This window comes from Meles meles, chromosome 18 (assembly GCF_922984935.1).
Source record: "Meles meles chromosome 18, mMelMel3.1 paternal haplotype, whole genome shotgun sequence".
Lineage (NCBI taxonomy): Eukaryota > Metazoa > Chordata > Mammalia > Carnivora > Mustelidae > Meles > Meles meles.
This window is the reverse complement of record NC_060083.1, coordinates 16,419,806-16,446,688: the sequence shown is the minus strand read 5'-3', so window position 1 is coordinate 16,446,688 and position 26,883 is coordinate 16,419,806. Positions and strand designations below refer to the sequence as shown.

General features: G+C 47.2%; 1 pseudogene; it reads right to left on the bottom strand.

Annotated features, from left to right (window-relative positions):
- Positions 1-6,960, bottom strand: part of LOC123930011 — a 29,650-nt pseudogene extending 22,690 nt beyond the window's left edge.
- Positions 6,961-26,883: the final 19,923 nt, after the last annotated feature.

The window sequence follows — 26,883 nt, the reverse complement described above, 5'->3', positions numbered from 1 at the left end:
CTCTCCAAACACTGAAAGCAGAATTAGCGTATCATGCAGCAATGACACTTCTGGGTACCTAGCTCAAAGAACTGGAAGCAGGGTCTCAAAGAGACAGTCACACGCCCATGTTTAGAGCAGCATACTTCACAGAAGCCAGAAGGTAAAAGGACGCCAAGTGTCCCATGACGGATGAAGGGATGAACAACATGTGAGTGCTGTTCAGGCTTCCACAGGAAGGCAACCAACGCTCTACAACGTGGATGGACCTTGGGGACATCATGTAAGCGAAATCCACCAGTCACAAAATGACAAATACGGTAGGATTCCACGGACATGGTCCCAAGAGGAGTCAGATCCATAGAGACAGAAAGTGGAATGGTGGTTGCCAGGGGCAGGGCTGGGGAACGGGGAGTTGTTCAATGGGTAGGGAGTTTCCATCTCACGAGATGAGTTCCAGGTGTTGGTTGCACCACAGTGTGACTGTACCTACTACGACGCTGTACACTTCAAAATGGTGAAGATGGTAAATTTTAGGGATGCCTGGTGGCACAGTTGGATCAGCAACTGACTCTTGGCTTTGGCTCAGGTCGTGATCTCAGGGTTGTGGCATCCAGCCCGACATTGGCCTCCAGGAATAGTCTGCTTAAGACTCTCCTCTGCCCTTCCCTACCCTCCCTTTCAAATAAATAAATAAAGATTTAAAAGAAATATGAGGGGCACCTGGGTGGCTCAGTCATTGAGTGTCTGCCTTCAGCTCAGGTCATGATCCCAGGATCCTGGGATCGAGCCCCTGCCAGGCTCCCTGCTCCTCAGGAAGCCTGCTTCTCCCTCTCCTACTCCCCTTGCTTGTGTTCCTTCTCTCGCTGAGTCTTTCTCTGTCAAATAAATAAATAAAGTCTTTTTTTTTTAAAGATGGTAAATTTTACTTTGTGTATTTTACCACAATTTTAAATTTTAAGAAGGTAAATTTAATGGTATGTGAATTATACCTTGCTTAAAAAAGAAAAGAAAGTCAACAGTAAACAGAAAGAACGTCCTATCCTCCTAATCCCCAGAACCTAGACTGCTCAGTACCTGACACACAGTGAGCACTTAATATTGTGAAATTCAATTTACTTTATGAAAATATATGGAAGGGGGAAGTTACAGTATAGTTACTAAGGAACTTCATAAGAAAGATAATTATTCAGCTGGGAATATTTGTATTTGTTCTTCATATACCAATTCCTCTGGAAGAATGAAGCACAAAGGGACAAAATTACCTAAGCATGATTAAAAATTCCATATTCAGGGGCACCTGGGTGGCTCAGTGGGTTAAAGCCTCTGCCTTTCGCTCGGGTCATGATGCCAGGATTCTGGGATCGAGCCCCGCATCGTGCTCTCTGCTTGGCAGGGAGCCTGCTTCCTCCTCTCTCTCTCTCTGCCTGCCTCTCTCCCTACTTGAGATCTCTATCTGTCAAATAAATAAATAAAATCTTTGAAAAAAAAATTCCATATTCAGGGTGCATGGGTGGCTCAGTGGGTTAAAGCCTCTGCCTTGGTTCAAGCCATGATCTCAGGGTCCTGGGATCGAGCCCCACATCGGGATCTCTGCTCAGCCTGCTTCCCTTCCTCTCTGCCTGCCTCTCTGCCTATTGGTGATCTCCATCTGTCAAATAAATAAATAAAATCTTTTTAAAAATCCATATTCCCAGGAATAAATCCAAGATAAAAATTTTCTGAAATGAAAAATTAGAGGTATTATAAATCTATTACTTTTAATTCAATAGTAGCTTACTTCTGCATATTTTTTGTGTGCAAAGTCTTTTATAAAAAATCATGGATGTGATGAAAACACTTTATAAAAACTGTGGATACATACAAAAAGAGTGCTACTCAGAAATAGAAAGTAATGAACTAGCAAGCCAGGAAGAGACATGGAGAAATCTTAAATGCATTTTGCTAAGTGAAAGGAGCCAACCTAAGGAGACTTCACAGTGGGGACACCTGTGTGGCTCAGTTGGTTAAGTGTCTCCCTTTGGCTCAGGTCATGATCCCAGAGTCCTAGGATTGAGCCTTGCATTGGGCCCCCTGCTCAGCCAGGAGTCTGCTTCTCTTTCCCTCTCTCTCTCTACCCCTCCCCCAACAGGTGTTTTTTTTTTTTTTCTCTCTCTCTCTCTCTGACAAATAAATAAATAAATCTTAAAAAAAAAAAAGGACTTCACATTGTATGATTCCAACTACATGATATTCTGGAAAAGAAAAACTATGAAGACAGGGGGGAAAAGTGGTGGCCGGGGAGCGAGGGGGTGAAGGCAGGGATGGAGAGTGGGGCACGAGGGATTTGAAGGCAGTGACACAAGTCTGTAGGACACTGCAATGGTGGATATACCTCATCATACCTTAGTCAAAGCCCAGAGAATGTCACACCACCAGGCGTGAACCCTCAAGTAAAATATGGATGTTAGTTAATAACAGTCAACATGGGCTCATCACCTCTAACAAATGTCCCCCACTAATGAAGATGTTAACAAAAGGGGAACCTGGTGGGGCGCACAAGGGAGTATATGGGAACTCTGTACTTTTCATTTCGTTTGCTATCAATCTAAACTGCTCCAATAAATAGTCCTTAGGGGCGTGTGGCTGGCTCAGTCAGTAAAGCCTATGCCTCTTGATCTGGGAGTGTTCCAGCCCCATGTTGGGTGTAGAGATTACTTAAAATAAAAACATTCCATTTAAAAAATTAACCGAGGGGGCGCCTGGGTGGCTCAGCAGGTTAAAGCCTCTGCCTTCAGCTCAGGTCATGATCCCAGGGTCCTGGGATCGAGCCCCGCATCAGGCTCTCTGCTTAGCGCAGAACCTGCTTCCTCCTCTCTCTCTCTCTGCCTGCCTCTCTGCCTACTTGTAATCTCTATCTGTCAAATAAATAAAAAAATCTTAAAAAAAAATTAACCGAGGCCAATTAATCGAATGTGGTAGCATCTAAAGTGATGGCTAAGTGATCAGAGACTTTTAGCAACTGACTCACTCAGGATTGACAGGACCTCCTTGCTCCAGCAGCGCTCACACTCATTGAAAGCACACGGTATCCGCTGACGCTGGGCCCTAGTGTTACCGTTCGTGGTGAACGGTCATGGAGCTAGCCGGCTCTTACAGCAACCTTCCAAACGCGAACACAAAACGCTATGTTCCAAAGCAGATTTCACTGCGTTCGACAATCATCAAAGATTCCTTCTCATAAATGCATGACACCTTGTTTTCTTGGTGGAAGTCGGTATCCAGGGTCATGCCTACTTACCAGGAGCACTCTGAATTATTCCAGGACTCTGGGGTAAGGCAGGGACCCCAAAGGAAAAGGAGGAGGCTGCAGGCAGAGAGAGAGGCAGGAACACACTTGTTGAAGCCCCTTTGGTGAGAACAAATCAGAAGTAACAAAAAGCGCCATCCATAACAGGGCACCGGTTGAATTTAAAATGAGGAAGTGGTTCTACACGCCCTGATACAGAAAACCCTCTGAGACATACTAAGTGGTCATGCAGAAGATCTGACTGGTAAAGAAAACAAAACCTAGCATGTGTGGTGTGTGGGTGCACACACACAGACGTGTCCACAGATGCCCAGGAAAAGGTCTGGAAAGATATACAGTTATACCAAAATGAAACGGTAGTCACTTCCAGGAAATGGATTTGGCATGGTCTGTGCGAGAAGAGGAATCTGCCTGAAAGTTTTTTTTTTTGTTTTAACTTATTTTAGAGGGGGGAGGGCCCAAAGGAGAGAGGCAGAGAGAATCCCAAGAAGGCTTCATGCCCAGGCTTGAGCCCATGAGGGGCTCAAGCTCACAGCCCTGAGATCACAATCACAACCCCAGCTGAAATCAAGACTCAGACACTTAACCCACTGAGCCACCCAGGTGCCCCTGCTTTCTTTTTTTTTAAAGAGCACCTATTATTTTTTTTTTCCATTTTATTTTTTCAGCGTAACAGTATTCATTCTTTTTGCACAACACCCAGTGCTCCATGCAAAACGTGCCCTCCCCATTACCCACCACCTGTTCCCCCAACCTCCCACCCCTGACCCTTCAAAACCCTCAGGTTGCTTTTCAGAGTCCATAGTCTCTTATGGTTTGCCTACCCTTCCAAATTTTTTTTTTAATAAACATATAATGTATTTTTATCCCCAGGGGTACAGGTCTGTGAATCGCCAGGTTTACACACTTCACAGCACTCACCATAGCACATACCCTCCCCAATGTCCATAGCCCCCTCCCCCTCTCCCAATCCCACCTCCCCCCAGCAACCCCCAGTTTGTTTTGTGAGATTAAGAGTCATTTATGGTTTGTCTCCCTCCCAATCCCATCTTGTTTCATTTATTCTTCTCCTATCCCCCTACCCCCCCATGTTGCTTCTCCATGTCCTCATATCAGGGAGATCATATGATAGTTGTCTTTCTCCGATTGACTTATTTCACTAAGCATGATACGCTCTAGTTCCATCCACGTGGTCGCAAATGGCAAGATTTCATTTCTTTTGATGGCTGCATAGTATTCCATTGTGTATATATACCACATCTTCTTGATCCATTCATCTGTTGATGGACATCTAGGTTCTTTACATAGTTTGGCTATTGTAGACATTGCTGCTATAAACATTCGGGTACACGTGCCCCTTCGGATCACTATGTTTGTATCTTTAGGGTAAATACCCAGTAGTGCAATTGCTGGGTCATAGGGTAGTTCTATTTTCAACATTTTGAGGAACCTCCATGCTGTTTTCCAGAGTGGTTGCACCAGCTTGCATTCCCACCAACAGTGGAGGAGGGTTCCCCTTTCTCCACATCCTCGCCAGCATCTGTCATTTCCTGACTTGTTCATTTTAGCCATTCTGACTGGTGTGAGGTGCCATCTCATTGTGGTTTTGATTTGTATTTCCCTGATGCCGAGTGATAGTTTGACTTCTTCTTTACCAATTTGGATGCCTTTAATTTCTTTTTGTTGTCTGATTGCTGAGGCTAGGACTTCTAGTACTATGTTGAATAGCAGTGGTGATAATGGACATCCCTGCCGTCTTCCTGACCTTAACGGAAAAGCTTTCAGTTTTTCTCCATTGAGAATGAGATTTGCGGTGGGTTTTTCATAGATGGCTTTGATAATATTGAGGTATGTGCCCTCTATCCCCACACTTTGAAGAGTTTTGATCAGGAAGGGATGCTGTACTTTGTCAAATGCTTTTTCAGCATCTGTTGAGAGTATCATATGGTTCTTGTTCTTTCTTTTATTAATGTGTTCTACCACATTGATTGATTTGCGGATGTTGAACCAACCCTGCAGCCCCGGAATAAATCCCACTTGATCGTGGTGAATAATCCTTTTAATGTACTGTTGAATCCTATTGGCTAGTATTTTGGCGAGAATTTTTGCGTCTGTGTTCATCAAGGATATTGGTCTGTAGTTCTAAAGAGCACCTATTATTTTTAACAGGAAGAAAAAAAGGGGGGGACCTGGGTGGCTCAGTGGGTTAAGCCTCTGCCTTTGACTCACGTCATGATGTCAGGGTCCTAGGATTGAGCCCCACATCGGGCTCTCCACTCAGCAGGGAGCCTGCTTCCCCCTCTCTCCCTGCCTGCCTCTTTGCTTACTGGTGATCTCTCTCTCTGTGTCAAATAAATAAAATTTTTAAAAATAAAAGAGAGAGAAAACCAATACAGGAACGGGAAGAGAAAGGAACAGAAAGGAGGTGTCGTAAAGGTGCTAAACAAATTTGTGGAGGGAGGTGATCTAGAAGAGTTGAGTTCTACAGTGAGCCCAAAGCTAACAGGGGCCCAAACCCCTGGCACGCAGGACACTTGCTCTCATTAGCGATATCCCCGGGTGTCATGCTAACTGGCTAAACAAGCCAAAAGTCTTCACAGGCTCTAAAACTTGTTCTATCTTTCATCCTGGGCAAGCCCAAGTTTTGACCTTGAAATCCACTGCTCAAAGTAAACCCCATTTACAGAAACGAGGCTGGCAGTTGTCTGCATCTCCCACTAGGAGTTTCCCATCATCCTCCTCATCACTACCATCCTTGCCACCACCACCGTCATCGTCTAGATGTGAACACCCGTCCAGTGCTCGCTATGTGTCAGGAACTACATTAAACACTTTACGTGCATCCGATCACTTACAAATCTTCCAAAGGCAGAGTCTACAGGAAAAAAGGGAGGTGAATCCTAGGAAGCAATTTTCAGTGCCACGTGGAGGAGGAAGGGAAAAACTCTCCTCCTCTTCCTTCTCTTGGTAAATGGTAATATTTGTGCGGCAAAGGCAGATGCCAGTCGAGCCCCTGGTGCCTTTCTCAGTGCCTTTCCCTTTTTCATACCTTTTGCTTTCTGGTCCATCTCCGAATGCACATTTTGAGAAGCCCATAAGAGTTTTAGGAACTTGTGAAGAGGTATCAAGCCATCTAAGGCAGAAGAGGTGAGGAGAGGAGGGAAAGGGGAAAGGCATGGAGGAGCGGAGGAGGAAGTGAGAAAGAAGGGGAATGGGGAGGAGAGGGAGAGATTGACCTTGAGTCTCCCACAAGAAAGGGCACCCTAGGTAACAGACAAAGCACGTCCGGAATTTCGTGCTTGGGAAGCAACCCTGTCGGACCCAGATGTCAGGCCCAGACGCAGCACTCCTCTGACCCATGTCCCGCCAGAGCACTGAACTTCAAAACATACAAGTCTATTATTAGTTCAAAAGGATATTTCTGGTGGTATTTTTTTCTTCCATATGCATAAAATCCCCTTATTTCACAATGCTTTTAAAGCACTAGAGGACATGAAAAACCATGTTACACTCCCTTACCAAAGGATACACGTTGGCGCGGTCATCCTTTCAAACAACATGTCCTCGCTGGTAGACACCAGTGATTTCTTGGGGATCTCTTCTATGGACTGGAATTCTTCCTCTCGTCGCTCACTTAAGTCTTATCATCTTTTTACCTCTCTTCTTTCCCGTCCCAGTTCATCCTGGGGCATCTGGTCGATTTTCTCCCCAAGCTTGCTTGAGGGCTGTGTTTCAGGGAAACTAATCTCTGCTTCCTCAGAACCGCTTTGATCCAAATCAAGAAATTTTCCTTTTGAGCTCAAGTCTCTTAAAAGCTCATTTGTTTCCAAATGTTCTGATTCTAACGCATCCTTTGACTCGCCAAGGGTTCTCTTAAAAAAGAAATAAAAGAAGATTGTGATTCCAAAGACAGTACAGAGCTGCTTCATTCCCTCCTTTACGTTTCTTTCTGTTCCTACTCAGCCAGCCTTAGTGCTCGCCTCACACTGGAACTCTGATCTGTTTCAAAAAGGTACCTGGGGGGTGCCTGGGGGGCTCAGTTGGTTAAGTGTTTGCCTTTGGCTCAGGTCATGATCCTGGGGTCTAGGATGGAGCCCCACATTGGGCTGCCTCCTCAGTGGGGCGTCTGCTTCTCCCTTTCCTGCTCTCCCCCTGCTTGTGCTCTCTCTCACTCTCTCTGTCAAATAAAAAAGTAAAATCTTAAAAATAGTAATAATTTAAAAAAATTAAAAGGAGCGTGGGACACTTCGTACTTAAATAACATGAATCATGCATGTGCCAAGTTTATTCTTGGCCTCCGAGCAGAACCACACAGCAAAACCCTTCTTCTAAGTGGCACTGGTCATCTCCAAGGATGGGCGAGTCACAGTCACTTCTCCTTGGACCACAACTGAGTTCTCCTTCAGGGGGAGAGCCTACATTACTATGATCACGCTGACTCTGTTCTAAGACAAGTGCATTCCAACTAACCCCTAGGAACTCTTTCTGTCAGCTCCTCTGCACACCTCCCCCAGGAGGCCTTCCCTGACCATCCTCCTAGCTGGGCTAAGTGTCCTTGATTTTTGTTTTGTAAATATCTCCCATGCATCACTCAATCACTGCACTTAGGATATTGTTTTATGGTGTTCATGTATCAGTCTACCTCCCTACACACCCTAGAGCTCCTTAAGAAATGGACTGTATCTTATTTGTATTATCCCCATAGCATGGCAAATGGTGAGCATTCCATGATTCTGAATGAATGAAAGAACAAATGAACGAATGAATGAATAGATGAATGACTTAAAATTACTACTTACTAGGGATGTTCCTGACATGACTGACTGGGAATCAGTCGGGGTAAGTATCTCCCCTGCACCTGACATTCTTCTTTGCGGAGTTTCCTTTAGAGAAATATTGACCATAACCATTAGCAGTTCACTCTGTTTCCCATTTTAATTTCCTAGTGCATGAACCTATCAATGAACAGTGCAATACCTGCTCTGGTTCCTTTCCACAGGAATAAAAAGAATTTCATACTTCTGGGAACGCCTGTACCAAATCGGAAGCATAGTGATGCCAGGGCCTCTCACCTTTCCAGGAATAATTTAGAGCCCTCTAACTCACTTTGTATATATCCATATTCCCACAGGCAAGCAAAATGATAACCCAGGCATTAACAACAATTCTCATAATGTAAATAAGGACAGAAGCAGCGGTTTAGTGGTTAAACGCGTGGGCTTTGTAGTCGGTCTCTCCTAGCACCCAATCCTGGTTCCACCACTCACTTGCTCTGAGAACTTGGACAAGTCGCTGTACCCTCAGAGTGCATATTTCCACACAGGCAGGATAAAAGCAAGAACCCTAAATTCCGGGGTTGAGTTGACCTATGTAAAATGTTCAGTGCAGCTGCCGCAGAGGGCTTGAGAAAGGCAGCGATCGTTTACAAAGTTTAACAGCCTTCTAACATAGTCTCTCATTCATTTTTTTCAGCAACCTGGGGTTTGAGGCTCTGGGAGTTGAAATGACATAATGGGCTCACACCACTGGAAAGAGGCAGACCTCTCCAATGCTGGGTTCCTCCAGGTGGAAAAAGCATTGCTAAGATTTCAAGCCCAGGGCCTTGATTGTAGGGTCTGCTCTGACTGCAAACTTTGCCAGTGCATTTCGAACAGGGGCCCAAGGGAGGGGAGGAAAGTGTGGGGGGTCTGTGCGGGAGGGGAGGGGGACACAAAGGCGGAGGTGCTGCTCCTTCCTCCAGCTTAGGTCTCTCTGTGGCCGCCCTGGGCCCCTTCCCGGGTGGGGCGAGCGCCCCCAAACCCCGCGGGGCACCAGGCCCTCCCACACCAGGACCCCCAACCCTGACTCACAGAGTGCGCCCTCCAATGGCCTCAAAGGCCCTGCCCTCCCATAGCCTGGACTCCTCTGGCAACCAAGGTTTTCTCCTCCAGAGCTCCCTACCTGCGGTTGTCACCCCCAAGCCCCGCCCCAAGATAACTGCCACCAGGGCAGCAGCCTTAAACTGGACGGCCCGAGAGTGGTCACGTGTCCAAGGCTCTGCCTCGATCCAGCCGGCACGCCCCCTGGCGGTCAGCAGGGGAGAGGCGCCGCCTGGGCCCTCCTACTGAAATTAGCCTTCCTTGTCCCAACCACTGTCTTCAGCTGCTCCCCCAACTTTTTCCAGAGGTGGCAAGGTCTGAGAAGCTGCATTGGTGGCTACCTGCAATTCTGACTTTCTGAAGACTAGGTATGAGCTCTTTGGTAAAATCCTCTTTGTCAAAAGCAAACTAAATATCCTGGCCTCCTGGACACAGCACAGATCAACCCTCCCCACTATCTCATGGGCATTACATGTTGTGTACAGTATTTCAGCTAGCTGGGAGGACACAGTATGTAGGCTACCATTATCTTGCTGCTCCTATCACAACAGGTGTCTTTGTTTCCAGAGGTTATTTCTCCTACCTGAAGTCATCTCTACACCCAGGGTGGGACTCAAACTCACAACCCTGAGACCAAGCATCACACACGCCACCAACTGAACCATCCGGGCAGCTCATCTTTTTAGAGGTTATTTCTAAAATTTGGCCTCAAAATTTTTTAAAGATTTTATTTACTTATTTGTCAGAGAGAGATGGAGAGCACGAGCAGGGGGGAGGGGTTGCAGCAGAGGGAGAAGCAGACTCCCCTTTGAGCAGGGAAGCCTATGCGGGCCTCCATTTCAGGACCCCCGCATCATGACCTGAGGAAAGGCAGATGCTTAACACACATAGACATTCAGGGGTCCCAAAAATTCTGCCTTGAATTGTAAACCTGGCAATTATCAATTTATTTATTATTAATTTTATTTATTATTCTTGTTAATTTTAATTTTATTTTATTAATTTTTTCATTTATTAATTTTTTATAATTTATTTTATTATTTATTATTATTAATTAGTATTTATTTTATTTTCTTATTTATTTACTATTTAAGGACAAGTTTAGGGAGTCTGTGACACTCACCCAGGCCCGCCGTGAGCCTGCTGTCTGGGACTGTAAATAGGAACATTTGCTGATAGAACTGTAGGCCAAGGTGGAAATGGCCCTCTGGACATGTATCTGGGGACCTAAAGAATCAGAAATGAAGAACAGTCACTGACTAACTAAACCTACATTCCCAGAGCTAAAAGCAGGTCCCTCTGAAAATAGAGAATTCCAAAAATAAAGTGAAAACGAACAATAAGAAAGTCAAATGACTCAAACATCAATATCAAAAAGCAAAGGCATGACATGACTGAAACAAAGCAGAAGGCACTCGAAAGTAGCCACTCTAAGATGGAAGGACTGATGTGATCAAAATAATTCGGAGAGAAAATAGGGTTTAAATACTGAATAAAAATAGGTCTCAATGATTGGGAAGACCCACATCCATTTTAAAAACTGCAGCCCCCCCCCTTCCCAGCTGTCCAACCAGAACCTGGAAGGCACACACAGGTGCTGCAATGATGGGGGAGGCACAGAGACGGATGGAGGAGGCCCCCTGGTTGGGTGTCTGGCACCCAGGCGGCCCCATAGATTCTAGAAGGGGACCTTGGCCCTGACATCCCCAGGGCACAGAGCCACAGGGCACCAGGGCCCTCGCTGGTCTCAGCTCACTGTGCTTCCTGGAGCTGAGAGTGTCTATGAATGTTCCCCAGGAAAGACTTCACCTAGGCATTTGGTTGGGCAGACTTCAAGGGACTGGTCCCCTGGACAGTGATGTGATGTGCAGGAAAGGGGAGCCTCTAGGCTTCAGGATGAACAAGCTCGTCGTACCCCTAAGCCCCAAGAGCAGCAGTGGCCCAGATGACACAGTGTGGGAAACGGTCAACCTGCGCCTGCCTCCCTCCCTCCCCCCCACACAAAGACCCATCATGAGACCAACACAGTCAAAGTGCACAGTTCTTGCAGCTCCCCTTTCCTTCTGTGAATCCTTTCCTTTCTAATACCCCAGCCAAATCTGAAGGTGCTTAAAATAAAAGGTATTATGCTATGGTAATGAAAACATGTCATTTCTCTCTAGTGCTTTCCAACATGAAAGCTTGCCAAAACATGAGCTTTTATTTATTTACTTTTTTGAATGATTTATTTATTTATCTGTTTATTTATCTAATTTTTTATCTATTTATTTATTTGGAGAGGGAGCCTCTGTGCAAGAGAGGAGGGGCACGGAAGAGGGAGAGATGCAGACTTCCTGGTGAGCAGAGAGCCCAAACTGGGGCTCCATCCCAGGACCCTGAGTTCATGACAGGCAGTCAAGGCAGATGCTAGTGGACCTGGCCACCCAGGCTCCCTGAAACAGGAGCCGGTAACACGCGACCAAACCAGTTACGATTATATTATTGAACAGTGGACTTGGAGAACAAATAGAAGGAATATAAGTCATTTGAATGCTGCTTCTTTAACTATTTCCAGGGAAATAGGGCATGAACACCGGCCTCAGGTGTCCCTTTCGTTCAACTCCAGAAGCTACTGGAGCACACACCTCAGGTTGAGAAACGGTGCCATCATGTGACCCCATGTCCCCTGCATCAGGCAGGGAGCCTCCAGTGTCCCCTCGATACCAGCACCACCCCGTATGCACAGGGAAGCAGGGTGGGTCCTGGGGAGCTGTCTGTTTGCATGAGCACTGCCCTGCCTGTGTCTTCACACTTTTCCCAACAGCTCTGAGTTGGAGCAGTCAGAGCTATCCCCAAAGTCTCTTTATGTAAAGATTTTACTTAGTATTTGAGAGAGAGAGATCTTGAGTGCAAGAGCAGAGGGAGTGGGAGAAACAGACTCCCCGCAGTGCAGGGGGCCAGATGAGGGGCTTGATCCCAGGACCCTGGGATCAGGACCCAAGCCAAAGGCAGAGGCTTTAACCCACTGAGCCACCCAGGCGCCCCTGTGAATAGGTTTATTACCAGTGCCTTGAACGCCCTGGCGTCCGCAGCAGCATCTTCCTCCTCCTCCTCCGGGTTTTCAGAGTCAGTGTGCTTGGACTCCTCCACCAAGTTGACCCCCTTACTGGGGGTGCCGCCCCCAGCGGCGGTGCCGGCGTCCCCCCAGGTCCCACCCTCATGGCCAAAGTCCCCGCGTCTTTGCCCCCGTTCTCCTGCTGCAGGCGCATGAGGTGCAGCAGCGGGAACTCCAGCAGGTTCGCAGGCTGGTGCCTCGCCACCTGCCACCTGCACCACGCAAAGCCCTGCAGCAGCTCAGTCAGTCCCCGGGGTCTCCATGCCTCCTGTCTGCCCCCAGGCTGCCCTGGCTGCCTGCTTGGACGGGCCTGCGGCCCTGTGGCGGCCAACCAAGCGCGCTAGGCCAGCGCTGGAGGCGCTCCTCGCTCCTAGCCGGGCGCGGCCGGCTGGCAATCGTCCTGGCTCACGGCGCTCCTTGGCTCCCTTTGGTGGCGGTGGTGGCCGCTGAGCCAGCGCGGCCCTTGGGCAGCTTCCTCCAGCCCCCGCCCCCTTCTCTCCCCACCCCTCCCACTCTCAACCATTGTTCATTTTTGTTAATGATTTTTGTTTGTTTGTTTGTTTGAGAGAAAGAGCACACGTGAGTGGGGGAGGGGGGGAAGGGCGGGGCAAAGAGAGCACAGAGCTTGCCTCAGGGCTCAATTGCAAGACCCTGAGATCAGGACCTGAGCCAGAGCCAAGAGTTGGGCACTTCACTGAGGGTGCCGCCCAGGTGCACCTACCCTGTTTTGTTTTGTTTTTTTTTTTTTAATTTCTGGAGAGGGGCGCCTGCGTGGCTCAGTTGGTTGAGCAACTGCCTTCAGCTCAGGTCATGATCCCCGACTTCCAGGATCTCATCCTGCATCTGGCTCCAAGCTCCTTGGGGAGTCCACTTCTCCCTCTGACCTTCTCCTCTCTCATGCTCTCTCTCACTCATTCTCTCTCAAATAAATAAAATCTTTTTAAAAAATTTCTTGAGACTTGTTTTTTGGGCTTGAATGTGGTTGATCTCAATGACTATTTCCTGCGTCCTTGGGTATTCTGCATTTGTTGGGCGTTGTGTTCGAGTGCCAAACAGGTCAAGTAGCTTGAATGGATTTTTACATACATACATATATATATCTCCACTTTTTTTTTTTAAACTTCTGTTACTTGTAAATTAAGGTTTTTATTTTTCTCTTTATGCTATCCTGTCTCAGAAGTGCTGCTTTTTGCTGCCTGGTAGTGTCTTTAACATTACCTCCCATGGAGAGATAATATCCAAACTAATAAAATTAGAAATGACTCTAAATACTAAGAACTGTATTGGAGTAAGAACAGAATAACTATCCATCAAAAAGTAGACTTATATGATCTCTTTGAAAATCCCAATGCATTTTTTTTACAGAAATAAAAACGGCTATCGTAAAATTCATATGGAATCACAAGAGAACAAGGATAGCCAAGACAATCTTGAAAAAGAATGAAGTTGGAGTTCTCACAGTTCCTGGTTTCGAAACTTATCATAAAACAACAATACTAAAAGCAACGGAGTACTCGAATAAAGACAGACCTATAGGGCGCCTGGGTGGCTCAGTAGACTAGGCTGCTGCCTTCGGCTCAGGTCATGATCTCAGGGTCCTGGGATCGAGTCCCACATCAGGCTTTCTGCTCAGCAGGGAGCCTGCTTCCTTTTCTCTCTCTCTGCCTGCCTCTCTGCCTGCTTGTGATCTCTCTGTCCAATAAATAAATAAAATCTTAAAAAAAAAAAAAAAGACAGACCTATAGGTCAATGGAAAGAACAGGGAATCCAGTAATAAGCTCTCATCTAAATGGTCCAATGATCTTTGGCAAAGGTGCCAAGATCATTCAATGGGGAAAGGAGAGCCTTTTTAACAAATGCTTTTAGGGAAATTACAAATTCACAAGCAACACAATGAAGTGTACACTTACTTTACACCATATACAAAACTTAACTCAAAATGAGTCAAAAACTTAAATGTAAGAGCTACAACTATACAACTTTTAGAAGAAAACAGGGGAAAGTCTTTATGATATAGGACGTGGAAATGAATTCCTTGATATGACAGGAAAAGCTCAGGCAGCAAAAACACAGAAAAAGTGAATACATCAAAATTGAAAACTTTTGTGCATAAAGGACATAATCAATAGAGTGAAAGGCAGCCTACAGAATGATAGAAAATATTTGCATATCATATATTTGATAAAGGTTTAATATCCAGAATACATAAAAACTCCTTCGATTCAACAGCAAAACAATCCAATTAAAACAATGATCACGGAAGCCTGGGTTGCTCAGTGGGTTAAGTGTCTGCCTTCAGCTCAGGTCATGATCCCAGAGTCCTGAGATCAAGTCCCATATCAGGCTCCTTGCTCAGCAGGGAGTCTGCTTCTCCCTCTGCCTGTTGCTCCTCCTGGTTGTGCTCATTTTCTCACAAATAAATAAATAAAATCTCTAAAAAATAAATAAGTAAAATAAAACCAAAAAATGGGCAAAGGACTCGAATAGACATTTTTGCAGTAAGATGCAGAAATATCCTATAAGTTCATGAAAAGTTGTTCAACATTAGGAAAATGCAAGTCAAAAGCAAAATGAGATAGCACCTCACACCCACTGTGATAGCTACTATCAAAAAAAGAAATAACAAGTGTTGTGAAGGATGTGGAGAAAAGAGAATCCTTATGCACTATTGTTATATTAAAAAAGGTGTAGTTACTGTGAAAACCAGTATGGAGTTTCCTCAAAAAATAAAAACAAAATTTCCACAGGATCTAGGAATTTCACTTTTGGTTTTATACCTACCACAAACAGAATTATGTCCCTCCAAATTCCTAAATCCTAGTAGCTCAGAAAGTGATTGTATATGGATACAGTCTTTAAAGAGATAATTAAATTTCTTTTAAAGATTTATTTATTGGGGCACCTGGGTGGCTCAGTGGGTTAAAGCCTCTGCCTTCAGCTCGGGTCATGATCCCAGGGTCCTGGGATCGAGCTGCACATCGGGCTCTCTGCTCAGCGGGGAGCCTGCTTCCTCCTCTATCTCTGCCTGCCTCTCTGCCTACTTGTGATCTCTGTCTGTCAAATGGATAAATAAAATCTTTAAAAAAAAAAGATTTATTTATTTGACAGATAGAGATTATAAGTAGGCAGAGAGGCAGGCAGAGAGAGAGAGGAGGAGGAAGGGGGCTCCCTGCTAAGCAGAGAGCCCGATGTGGGGCTCGATCCCAGGACCCTGGGATCATGACCTGAGCTGAAGGCAGAGGCTTTAACCCGCTGAGCCACCCAGGCGCCCCATAAAGAGATAATTAAATTTAAATGAGTTTGGCCCTAACATAGTATGACTGGTGTTTTAATAAGAAAAGGAAGTTAGGATATAGATTTACCTAGTAGACAGACAATACAAGGAGAAAATGGCCATTGATAGGATAAGAAGAAGAGCCTGAGGAGAAATCAAACCTATGATCTAAATTATTATGATCCCGGGGCGCCTGGGTGGCTCAGTGGGTTAAAGCCTCTGCCTTTGGCTCAGGTCATGATCCCGGGGTCCTGGGATGGAGCCCCGCGTCAGGCTCTCTGCTCCGCGGGGAGCCTGCTTCCTCCTCTCTCTCTGCCTGCCTCTCTGCCTAGTGGTGATTTCTTTCTGTCAAATAAATAAAAAATAATAAAAAAAGAAATATAACTTTAAATTATTATGATCCCCCAATATTTAAATGTTAGAATTGTAATACCCAATGTGATGGTGTTAGGAGTTGAGGCCTTTGGCAGGTAAATAGGTTGAGGGTAGAATATTCATGAACAGGATTAGGGCTTTTATAAGAAAGATCCCACAGAGCTGCCCAGCCCCTTCTACCATGGAAAGACACAGTGAGAAGTCTGCATCTTGTAAGAGAGCCCTCACCCAAACACGCCTCCAAAACTGTGAGAAATGCATTTCTGCTATTTATAGGCTACCCAGTCAGTGGATTTTTGTTACTGTAGCCCGAAGGGCCCAAGACACCAACTCTGAAGCATTATTTGTAATAACCAAAAGAGGTAAAAGCAATCCAAATATCTATTTACAGCTGAATAGAGAACTAAAAGTAGAATACTATTCAGCCTTTAAAAAGGGTAGGAAATTCTGACACCTGCTACCTGTGTAAAGCTTAAAGACACTATGCTTAGTGAAATAAGACAGTCACTGGAAAACAAAAACAAAAACCCCAATACTTCATGATTCTACTTATAAGAGGTTCCTAGAGTAGTTAAATTCAAAAAGACAGAAAGTAGAATGGTGATTGATGGGCCGCAGTGAGGGGGAAATGACGGGTTCTTCCACGGGTATAGAACTTCTGTTTTGCAAGACGGAAAGCGCTCTGGAGATTGGTGGCACAATGCGAATGCACTTAACACTACTGAACTGCATACCTAAAAATGGTTAAGACAGCAAACTTTATGTTATATGGGTTCTATCGCAATATTAAAAAAAAAGGTTAATGCAATGTGATGATCCTATGTAGCTGTTAGCAGGTGTTGTTGTCTTGAACATCAATATGAACACTGATTTGAGTATAGTGTTAGATACATAAAAATAGTTGCCAGATAAAGTACATGATACCTAGTTCAATTTCAATTCAGATAAAAATGGATAATGTTAGTATACATGAATCCCAAGTATTGTATGGCACATGCTTATACTAAAAGTAACATTTGTCCTTTATCTGAGAAGCATATATAACTGTGTCCTCTGTGTTTTTATTTGCTACATATGGAGATTCTAATACAAATGCACATGTTCATGATGCCTTGCCATAAAGAGTGCATGCTGTTCCATGTAAAAGAAATGTAGTATCTAATATTTGAGTATTTAGAATTGTAAAGTGTGGGTACATCTGAGATGTCCAGTGACATTCTGAGTACCGTAGGTGGCCCTGGTAAATAATAGATATTTATTATTCATTATATTCCTATAAATAATAATTTCAACTTCTAGTCTTTACTCTGGTTTCTTAATCACTCTCCTATGGCATGTGAAATATTTCCACATTTAAACCTATTTGCCTCATTTTGAAATATGATTTTTTTGGTAGAGGTAATAACTTAAAACTATGTCCTGAAGAAAAAAAAATACCTGAAATGGAAAGTAATTGCTTTACACATGTACATACACACACATACACAGACTCATTTCTGTGACCAAATAAATCAAAGTTAAATCAGTTAAACTTTGCCCCTTAAAGAACTGGAGCATCAACAACAAATGAAGCCAACCCCACATACAAGATGGGAAATAATCAAGATTAGAGCAGAGATCAATGAGATAGAAACTAGATACAGAAGAACACATCAACGAAACTAGAAGCTGGTTTTTTGAAAGACTCAATAAGATCGATAAACCACTGGCCGAACTAATCCAAAAGAAAAGAGAGAAGATCCAAATTCATAAAATTATACATGAAAAGGGAGAGATCACGACTAACACCAAGGAAATAGAAACATCATCAGAAATTATTATCAACAGTTACATGCCAATAAGTTAAGCAACCTAGATGAAATGGATGCATTCCTGGGAACCTATAAACTTCCAAAACTGAATCAGGAGGAAATTGACAACCTGAATAGACCAATATCTAGTAACGAGACTGAAGGAGTGATCAAAAACCTCCTAAAAAACAAGAGCCCTGGACCTGACGGGTTCCCTGGGGAATCCTAACAAACTTTCAAAGAAGAAATAATACCCATTCTCTTGAAGCTGTTTCAGAAAATTGAAGCAGAAGGAAAACTTCTGGACTTTCTTATGAAGCCAGTATTACACTGATCCCCAAACCAGGCAAAGACCCAACGAAAAAGGAGAATTTCAGACCAATATCCCTGATGAACATGGATGCCAAGACTCTGAACAAGACCTTCGCTAATAGGATCCAACAGTACATTAAAAAGATTATCCACTGTGACCAGGTGGGATTTATCCATGGGTTGCAAGGGTGGTTCAACATGTGCAAATCAACAAATGAGATAGAACAAATCAAGGAGAGAAGAACCACATGGTCCTCTCAATTGATGTAGAAAATTGACATGATAAACTTTGGAAAATTATCTACTGACTCTTAATCACTGTCACCCTAACTCAGATGAGTCAATCAAACAAAACAGTCATTTACAAATAAAGGACAGCAAAAAACACATGACATTTTTGATCAGAATGTCTGTGTTTGAATATAAGCTTTGCCACTTCTTGGCATTTTTTGGTTCTTGGACAGGTCGTATAACCTCTTCAGTAACATTGATAAGAATAATAATACCTACTTTGGGGGATCACTGTAAAAACTATAACGGAGTACAAAGTTATATATCAACCTATCTCATGATAGGAAAACATGTAGAAAGGCATTAGGACATGACTAATTTGAGAGGAATAAAGAAAGGTGAGCTCGACAGGAGGCTGGAGTGATACCAATGGAGGGTGGGAAGAAGTAGAAAGAAGGTTCTCAGGAAGCAAAGAGGAGAAATAGACATTAAAAGGCAGAAATGCATGGAAGGGATGAGGAAGACAAATCACAGATTTTCTACATATTTCTTGGTCTTTCTCACTTTTGACAAAACAAGTTAATAGAGAAAGAGAGTCAGTTGTTATGAATAAAGGAATTGAGGGGCGCTTGGGTAGCTCAGTCCCATAAGCATCAGACTCTGAATACCTTGTCAAAATAGTAAAGTTAACACAACAACCGTGGTAGAGGCATTCAATGAGAAAAGACTAGCAAATTTCATATTCAGTCCTGAAACAGCAATGCATTGATCTACGAGGAATTAAAAAGGGATCCTGTCAGTCTTACACTATTTACAAACATTAACACCAGTTGAATTAAAACACTGATTGTTTTCTGGCAATAGTGCAGGAAAATCTAGATAGCTCATGTGCAATGCTAGACACCTAGACTACCTAGAAACTCAGCATTTATTAAATGAAATTTAAACCATCTGTATCCAAAAAAAAAGATATACCAAGCAAGATAGATGTGATATATCTGGAAAAAATGAAAATGCAAATAACGGGCCATGAGTTCATTTCAGTAAGCCACAAAAATTTCTTACAAATTAATCTGGAAAGACACAAAAAACAGAGTCTAAAAATGGGCAAAGATATGAATATACAGTGTACCAAGTGCAAATCCAAATGACTAACACCCTTGGGAGAAAGGAAACTGACTAATTACTAGGGAAATAGAAGTCAATATACTGATTTAACCCAAGAGAAAGTTTAAATGCTCCAGATTTCATGTTGATATGGACAGGAGGTGAAAGGGTAGGCTTAGATTGCTGGCTGAAATGTAATGTGAATTAACCGAGTTCAGCCTTCTGTTCTAAAAAGCCTCAGTATTATTAATCTGTAAAATGAGAATATGACAATACCTACTAAGAAAAAAAACCTATTCCTTTCCTAGAAAGCTATTCTGTAGAACCAAATGTACCAGTTTGTAAGAACTTACAAAGATAACTTTAAAAACTTATTTTTATTTATTTATTTGACACAGAGAGAGAGAGAGAGAGCACAAGTATGCAGAGCCGCAGGCAGAGGGAGAGGGAGAAGTGGGATCTCTGCTTAGCCGGGAGCCCAGTGTGGGGCTTGATCCCAGGACCCTGGGATCATGACCTGAGTCCAAGGCAGCTGCTTAACCAACTGAGCCACCCAGGTTTCTCTAAAGATAACTTTTACAGAGTTATTCAATGTAATGAAAAACAAAAATAAAAACAGGAACAACGAAACCCAACTCCGTATATGCGTGTATGAGGATGTACATTGGTACATATCTACATAGCTTTACACAGTCCCTCAAGCCCGGGAGAGGGTGAGGGGCCACGCACCTGCTCATGGAGACTGGGGCCCCTAGCAGGAAGGCGGGAGGTGCTCAGCGCGGCCTCCCAGGGCTGCCCTCAGCCCACTGGCACCGGGACTGCAGAGTGCTGGCCCACCTGACAGGCTCCCAGACTCCAGGCCTGGTCCTGCTCTACGGTTTTGCATGGAGATGCCACCCAGGGCACTGGCTGGTGACAGGGTCTCCATGCTATTGAGGTGGGCGGGCAAAGCGGGCACGTGACAGCAAGGCTCCCGCCTAAGCAGCCCTGACGAGTGTGGCCAGAGTACAACCTGTCAGAGCTGGAACATTCCAGAAGGCTCAGCAGCCAGGACCCTACTCGGGGCTGTACCACTCCACCTGGGCTAGAGGACAGCTTGTGGGCTTGGGGAGCCTTCCTGGGGCTGGTGGGAGTACGGGTCTGGACCCTGGAGCACAGCGAGGGGCCGCAGTGGCATTTCACATTTCTGGATCTACTTTTCTCCTCGTACCTGCATGGCAGGGACATAAAATTTTCCAGAATATCAGCAGCTTGGGTGGCCAAATGCAGATCTGTTGAAGGAAGGAGGGATGGGGCGAGGACGGACACCATCCCCCAGGAGCTGGTGGGAGAAGGAAGGAGGGACAGAGGGGGGACAGACACTATTCCCCAGGAGCTGGTGGGAGAAGGAAGGGGGTGACAGATACCATCCTCAAGGAGCTAGCGGAAGGAAGGAGGAATGGAGGGGGGCAGACATCATCCTGCGGAGCTGGTGGAAGAAGGAAGGAGGGACAGAGAGGGGGCAAAAACCATCCCACGGAGCTGGCAGAAGTGGCCTGAGGTCAGCAGCTGCAGCCACGTGGCCCCTTGTCGGTGACTGTGGTGGAGAGGTTCGGGTGCCCAGGGTCTCAGGCGCCTGGCCCACCACACGCTGTCCAGAGTGGTCTGCTATCTGGCTTGAAACCCCCACTGACTCTATTTGCCACTTTCCAGACCTTGAACCCACCGTTTCCCCCCAACAGCCACCAACAGCCAGGGGCACCGTGTCTCACCAGAGACCCATTCCGTCCCCACAGGGAGGACTGTCAGGTACCGTGGGTGCTTCCAACTGCTGGAGAACGGTACCCACACCTTCCCAGACTCCCCGGAGCAGGCCAACATGATGGTGGATGCATGCTCAGGGTTTTGTTCCCAGAAGGTAAGGGCACTTGTGATGCGTGCACATGTGCGGTGCCCTGCACGGGGCAGGAGCCCGGGCCGGACACAGGTTTGGGATGGCCGTGTGGTCTGTGCTTGCGTGGGCACCCCAGGCTGGCCGGAGTGCTGTCCCCTGGGCCACGAGGCTGGAAGGATCATGCTTTCCCCGATGGCAGGTGTCAAACTGAGTGTTTGTTAGAGGGACGTGCTGGCTCGGGCTTGGGGAGAGTGGACGGCTTATCAGTTGTGCCGATGGACAGGGCTGGGCGCTGAACCCGGCGTAAGGGCCATGGTCTCACGTGTGCCTTTGTCTCAGCCGGGGCTCGGAGGTAATTCTGCAGAGGGCGGGCAGGGTGCAGAGGCCTCTGTCCAGGCCTTGTGAGAGAGCTCTAGTTGGGACACGGTGGTCAAGGCCAGGTGGGGCTGGTAAGCAACGGGACCCTCAGAGTGCTGAGGTCTGGTGTGCGGTCCAGTGGTCCACATGTGGGCCCCGGGGTATGGCAGTAGGCCGAGGTCAGGGCTGTTCCCATGTGCTGGGGACTGTGACCGGAGGCCACGTTAACAGTATGGGGCTAGGACGGGAGCGTCCTGGTGATAGTGGCACATATGTTCTTGTTCATCCGGTGGAAGCCACACCCCTCGCCATGTAGGAAGTCACTCTGCCCTCCTAACGGCCATGTCTGGCAGGTGCTGGGACATGCTGTGATTGTAGCTGAGGAAACAGAGGCGGAGAAGGTCACATATGCTGTCCAAGGTCACCTATCCCCTACGTGGGGGACCTGGGATTTGGACCCAGATAGGCCCCCTGGTTCTGACCCCGCTGCTGGCTCGGAGCTGTGGAAGTGGGCTTCTTGGGATGCCAGGGAGCCTGCCCTACCTGGTGCCTCTTGAGATGCGCCCATTAGGGCAGAGACGGAGCCTTTCCTGCACTTTCCAGCCCAAGCAGCAGCCTTTGGAGTGGTTCTCTGTGGCTCTAGCATTTCGGGGTATCTGGGTTGTCCTTGGGGGCTCACAGCATCCGGCTGAGGCCCGCGTTCCCATGCTCCCCATGTGGGAGCAGAGCTGTGGGTGGAAGGCCGTGTGCACCTGCTACACGGGCCCTCCCAGGGCTTCTGCACACCTGCCAGAAGTCCGCAGCCCTGGGAGTGCCCACTGCCATCGCCAGTCCAAGGAGCTCGGCTGTACCAGACCTGGCCGCTCCATCTGCAAACCTGGAGGTGCCCCATGTGGCGGGTGACCCACTCTACCCTCCCGGTGCTCTGAGGGGGACACACTGCCCCCCACATGCTGCCTGAGCCAGAGGGGGTCGTGGCCGTGGAAGCAGGCACCCGTCCCATCCAGACGGTGCCGCGGTTCCTGCCGAGCAGCGTCTTGGGAGGGAACGGGCAGCTCCTGTTCCTCGCCCGGTGGGTCGGGCTCAGGGACCGCTCCGTCCTGGCATGGGCAGAACTTTCCCCATCTTGGGCTCCCTCGCGCAGACATCCTGGTGCTTTCGCGACCCTTCCCCCACTGTGTAGCACGTCTGTGGTTTTCAGTGTTCTGCTTTGGTGAGCGAGGCCACAGTGATTTCAGGGACCCCCACGGTGGAGCGAAGGCAGGGGTCCGGCTGGGCTTCTCGAGGACCGGTCTGGGTCACGCGCTGTCAGTGGCATTTGTAGCCCCAGAGGGGACATCTCCACCATGGTTTGTGGGTTGGTCGGGATGGTTCAGGAACATCACGATGTGGCCGGACAGAAGGACACGCAGGGCACCATCAGTGCCATGACCGTCTGACTACCGGCGCGGGGCTCAGCCAATGTCACGTGTGTCCGAGCACAGAGAGGCCATCTGGTCTGATATTCTGCGGCCATAGGGACAGACCTGCCCTGTCTCCATGCCTGGACCTGGGATGGCAGACATGGGGCCTCCAAGGGGCTCCAGCACCATGGGCAGACGGGCTGCTGGCCCCTGACGCTTCCACAGGGATCCTGCATGCAACGAGAGGTCCCCTCTCCCTGCACCTGCTCCTGGTCTGTCGGAGGGCGAGAATGAAGGGAGACAAGTGTGAGTGCTTCCTATAGATGACTGATGACTCGGGCGGGTCTTCTCGGGCTTTCCTGTGGTGCTGACCCGGCTCGTTCCCTGCACCACGGCTGTTCTGCCGGTCCCACCTGGATCCCAGCAGGTGCAGGTTGTCCCGGGTTGGGGGTGGGGCACTGCCTCTGCAGCAGGCCAGCAGTGGGGCTGTGAGCTTCTGGGTTTTGTGAATTAACCCTCTGGACCACGGGAGGTTTTTCCCTTTGCTAAAATGTTCGCTGGTCCTGTCTGCTGGTGACAACCTAGCACAGCCTTGGGGTTCTCTCACGATTTTGGCCATAAACCTGTCGATGTTACACCGTGTGTGTCTTCAGAGGAAATTTGTTGTGCTCTGGGGGTGGATGTCTATAAAGATAACACATATTTATTTTAGAAAATTTGGAAAACATGGAATTATATTAGAACTCACCAGTGACGTTACCACATCAGAGAAAAACACCAATGGCATTTAACATTTTTAGGTCTTTCGTTCAAAGGGTATGTTCCCGGAATTGGAATCTTTAACGTTGAATCTTTTGGGGCACGTGGGTGGCTCAGCCGGTTGAGCGTCCGACTCTTAGCTCAGCTCAGCTCATTGTCTCAGGGTCATGAGATGGAGTCCCGCCTCGGGCTCTATGCTGGGGATGGAGGCTGCTTAACGGGGAAAAAAAAAAAAAAAAAAAAAAAAAGGAATCTCTCCTTCCATTTTCCTTTGTTCCACGTGTCCCTCGTGGCATGAGCCCCCCCTCCTGCCCACTTTGGGCTCTTTCTTCATGGTTACAACCCATGCTGCCATGAACATTCCTGAAGGTCAACCTTTCAGTGGCTCATAATGCTCTCCTCACATCATCACACGTGGAGTCACTGGTGTGAGGGACTCGCGTGTCTCCTGCATCACTCGTGAGACTTCAGGTGCATTTCCACAAGCGAGTCACGTGGCCTCATTCCAAAGACGGTGGAAGGTGGCTTCAGAGTCTGTGACCTGGGTGTGTGTCCCTGTGCAGACACGTCCTTGCCTTGTGTTCCTGGCCAGTCTCATGGCCCTGAATCATGGCATTCTCACTGATTCTCAATGATGCCATTCGAAGCTGTGGGTTTCCATGGCAGAGGGGAGCATGAGCTGGTCCTGGCTCTGGGGCTGCCTTCCCAACCACACGGCTCCTGTTTTGCAGACAAAGAGCGTGTTCTCGTGATTCAGACCACGCAGGGGTTTCTAGAGAGAACGCCGGCCCCATGTCACACCGGGGCCACCAGCGCCCACACAAACAGGTGCGTCCTCTGTCCAGCACGTCTACGGGATGACGTTACTCCCACGGCCTTTCTAAACATTTCTGCCGAAACACTGCCTAAATGTCCTCTGGTTCAGGGCATCCTGACATGGATGTGTGAGCTTTCTTTCACCGTGGGCTCCGCGGCTAGTGAATTTCGACGCGTTCTGCCAAACTGCCCTCCAAACGCACGTTGTCAACAGGATGCAAGTGTCCCTTTTTCTCTGCTGTGTTTCTAAATCTGGTATTTAATTTTGCTACATGGACGGCTAGAGATCCCTCCTCGCCGGCTTTCCAGGAGTGTGGCTCACACTGGCTGTGTGTGCTGTGCCCATGTCTGGTTGGTTTCCCATTACGATGTCTTTTTCCTTACTATGGAATTTGGGGATCTTCACCTTTGTCTTCTGAAACGTGCACGGGCAGGACACCCCCCCCCAACAGGACCACAGTTCACATTTCTCCTGACTTTTCCTCTGACGCGTCTGTGTCTCTCTTTTGTGCTCATCCCTCCCCTGCAGCAGCCGTGCTCTGGGGCTGTGTCCTCTGACTCCACACTCTCTCCCCAGGCAGTGGGGTTCACGTGGGACACTGGGCCCTGCCCGTTAGGGTCATAAATCCCTCAGGAGCATCTCCATTCTTTCTGGGCCCTGCCCGTGTGTATCTCCCTGTCTGCTTGATGTCACAAAGTGCCACCAACTCAGCAAACCCAAAACCACACTCAGGATCTTGCTTCCCAAACCTCGCCTTCCTTTCTGTCCTGGCAAACATGCTGTGCCATGCGCTGGGTCCCTCTCCTGCCACGGGCATGGGGGGTGGTCTTCATCAGCTGCTCCCCCGACGATGGCTGCCACTCTGCTCTCCCCACCCCCTGCCGGCTACACTCTTATCAGCTCCAGGCCTTCCTCATGCAGCAACCAGACCCATCCCGACAACGCACAAATGGGGTCCCATCACCCACTTCTCGAACCATCAGGATAAAGAAGGAAGCCTTCCTGTGACCAACAAGACACGCACATGAAGTTGGTCTGACTGTTTTCTGCTCCCAGGCTAGCTCCCCATGCACCGTCCTCGGCCAGCTCTGTACCATGGGACCAGTCAGAACACTGGGTCTCCACACCTGTCTCAATGTCTCTGGCAGGTGTGGCCCTCAGTGGGGCTCGAAGCTGGCCCAGCCCTGGGCACATGCAGCAGAGCCTGCAGTGGGAAAGCGGGGAAGACAGGGCAGGAGGGCGCTGGGATGCCAGCGACATGCACTTTCCATGGGGCAACCATGTGGCCAGGCACACAGTCTGAGAGGGAATTCAGTTTCTACAAGCAATAAGGGAGGACAGAGGAGGGGGTGAAGTGGGGAGAAGAGAGGCCTCTCCCCCATTGGAGACACTGCCCTAGGGCAGACCCAAGACGAGCAAAGGGACACCACAAAGCCCTTCAGTGAAGTTGTCATCAGAACCACAACCCACACAGTCAACAGTGGTTCCCTGCTAAATAGAGAAATGAAACCAGGCCCCACATCCCCCACTATGAAGGACGGCACATCCAGCTCAGGATCAGAAGTCACTTCTCAGGCCGAAAACCAGCAAAACCACGATTTCAAAGCAGTGCCGAGAGGAAATGTTACAGCATGAAATACACCAGACATGAGGAGCATCCCCAACCAGTTAGCTAAGTCTGTCCTGCAAGAAGCTGGGGAAGAAGAGCAAAAGAAACCCAGAGCGGGGAGCAGGAAGGAAATTATAAAAATCCGAGTAGGAATCAATGAAAGTGAACATAAGAAAACAGTAGAAAACAATCGATGAAACAAAAATCTGGTTCTTTGCATGAAAGTCAATAAAACTTACAAACCTCTGGCAAAACTGACGAAAATTAAAAAAGAAGGAGCCACGCTTCTCCAGTAACAGGAATTAAATAGGGATTATCTCTATGGAGCTTATAGCCATTAAAAGGATTAGGGGAGAAGAGGACAAACAATTTCTAATACAACAAAAAAGAAATGAACCAATTTCTAGAAAACTTAACCAAAACTTAACCAACGTAAGGACAGAGTCTAAACATCCCCATAACCATGAAAGAAACTGAATTCATAATTAAAAGTACACTTGACAGAAAATCCCAGGCCTGGATGGTCATGTGGGAGAATTCTACCAAATATTAAAAAAATAATAATAATAACCTTTTTCAGAAAAAGACATGCAGATGGCCAACAGACCCATGAAAAGATGCTAGCATCACTCAGCTTCAGAGAGATAAAGGTCAAACCCACAATGAGGTATCCCCTCACCCCCATCAGAATGGCGAGAGTCAGCAGCGCAGGAGAGCAGGGTCCGGCAAGAGAGCAGAGAACGGGGACCCTCGTGC